This window comes from Cervus canadensis, chromosome 19 (assembly GCF_019320065.1).
Source record: "Cervus canadensis isolate Bull #8, Minnesota chromosome 19, ASM1932006v1, whole genome shotgun sequence".
NCBI lineage: Eukaryota > Metazoa > Chordata > Mammalia > Artiodactyla > Cervidae > Cervus > Cervus canadensis.
In genome coordinates, this window is record NC_057404.1 from 39,282,179 (window position 1) to 39,284,389 (window position 2,211).

The 2,211-nt window shown below is 40.1% G+C and overlaps 1 non-coding gene across 1 annotated transcript; it reads right to left on the reverse strand.

The window, feature by feature from the left end:
- Positions 1 to 1,885: 1,885 nt before the first annotated feature.
- On the reverse strand, positions 1,886 to 1,992 carry LOC122422456. The gene has a single exon (XR_006263851.1). It is a non-coding gene; the product is annotated as a U6 spliceosomal RNA (small nuclear RNA).
- Positions 1,993 to 2,211: the final 219 nt, after the last annotated feature.

Genomic DNA, 2,211 nt, shown 5'->3' on the forward strand with positions numbered 1-2,211 from the left:
ATCCTCTGTCACCCCCTTCTCCCACCTTCAATCTTTCCCAGCATCAGGGTCTTTTCCAGTGAGTCAGTTCTTTGCATCAAGTATTGGAGTTTCAGCTTCAACAGTTCCTTCCAATGAACACCAGGACTGATCTCCTTTAGGATGGACTGATTGAATCTCCTTGCAGTCCAAGGGACTCTCAAGAGTCTTCTTCCAACACCACAGTTCAAAAGCATCAATTCTTCACTCAGCTTTCTTTATAGTCCAACTCTCATATCCATACATGATTACTGGACAAACCATAGCTTTGACTAGTTGGACCTTTGTTGGCAGAGTAATGTCTTTGTTTTTTAATATTCTCCTTTTCTTCCAAGGAGCAAGTGTCTTTTAATTTCATGGCTGCATTCACCATCTGCAGTGATTTTGGAGCCTCCCAAAATAAAGTCTGTCACTTTTTTCATGCTTCCCCATCTATTTGTCATGAAGTGATGGGACCAGATGCCATGATCTTTGCTGAATGTTTTCTGAATGTTGAGTTTTAAGCAAACTTTTTCACTTTCCTCTTTCAGTTTCATCAAGAGGCTCTTTAGTTCTTCTTCACTTTCTGCCATAAGGGTGGTGTCATCTGCGTATCTGAGGTTAATGATATTTCTCCTGGCAATCTTGATTCCAGCTTGTGCTTCATCCAGCCCAGCATTTCTCATGATGTACTCTGCATTTAAGTTAAATAAGTAGGTTGACAATATACAGCTTTGATGTACTCCTTTCCCAATTTGGAACTAGTCTGTTGTTCCATGTCCAGTTCTAACTGTTGCTTCTTGACCTGCATACACATTTCTCAGGAGGCAGATAAGGTGGTCTGGTATTCACATCTCTTTAAGAATTTTACAAACTTTGTTGTGATCCACATAGTCAAAGGCTTTGGCATAGTCAATAAAGCAGAAATATATGTTTCTCTGGAACTCTCTTGCTTTTTTGATGATCCAGCAGATGTTGGCAATTTGATCTCTGGCTCCTCTGCCTTTTCTGAATCCAGCTTGCACATCTGGAAGTTCGTGGTTCACTTATTGTTGAAGCCTGGTTTGGAGAACTTTAAGTATTACTTTGTTAGTGATATGAGTGCAATTGTCCAGTAGTTTGAACATTCTTTGGCATTGCCTTTCTTTGGGATTGGAATGAAAACTGACCTTTTCCAGTCCTGTGGCTACTGCTGAGTTTTCCAAATTTGCTGGCATATTGGGCACAGCACGTTCACAGCATCATCTTTTAGGATTTGAAATAGCTCAACTGGAATTCCATCACCTCCGCTAGCTTTGTTTGTAGTGATGCTTCTTAAGGCCCATTTGGCTTCACATTCCAGGATGTCTGGCTCTAGGTGAGTGATCACACCATCGTGATTATCTGGGTTGTGAAGATCTTTTTTTGGTATAGTTCTTCTGTGTGTTCTTGCCACCTCTTCTTAATATCTTCTGCTTCTGTTAGGTCCATACCATTTCTGTCCCTTATTGTGCCCATCTTTGCCTGAAATGTTGCCTTGGTATCTCTAATTTTCTCGAAGTGTTCTCTAGTCTTCCTGAATCTATTGTCTTCCTCTATTTCTTTGCGTTGATCACTGAGGAAGGCTTTCTTATCTCTCCTTGCTATTCTTTGGAACTCTGCAATCACATGGGTATATCTTTCCTTTTCTCCTTTGCCTTTCGCCTCTCTCCTTTTCATAGCTATATGTAAGGCCTCTTCAGACAACCATTTTGCCTTTTTGCACTTATTTTTCTTGGTGATGGTTTTAACATATAATGTCATCTTGGTGATGTCCTTCTGTATAATGTCACAAAACCTCCATTCACAGTTCTTCAAGCACTCTGTCTATCATATCTAATCCCTTGAATCTATTTCTCATTTCTTTTTTTTTAATATGGAACACTTCACGAATTTGCATGTCATCCTTGCACAGGGGCCATGCTAATCTTCTCTGGATTGTTCCAATTTCAGTATATGTGCTGCCGAAGCGAGCACTATTTCTCATTTCCACTGTATGATTGTAAGGGATTTGATTAAGGTCATACCTGAATGGTCTACTGGTTTTCCCTACTTTCTTCAGTTTAAATCTGAATTTGGCAATAAGGAGTTTATGATCCGTGCCACAGTCAGTCTTATTTTTGCAGACTGTATAGAGCTTCTCCATCTTTGGCTGCAAAGAATATAATCAAGCTGATTTTGGTGTTGGCCATCTGG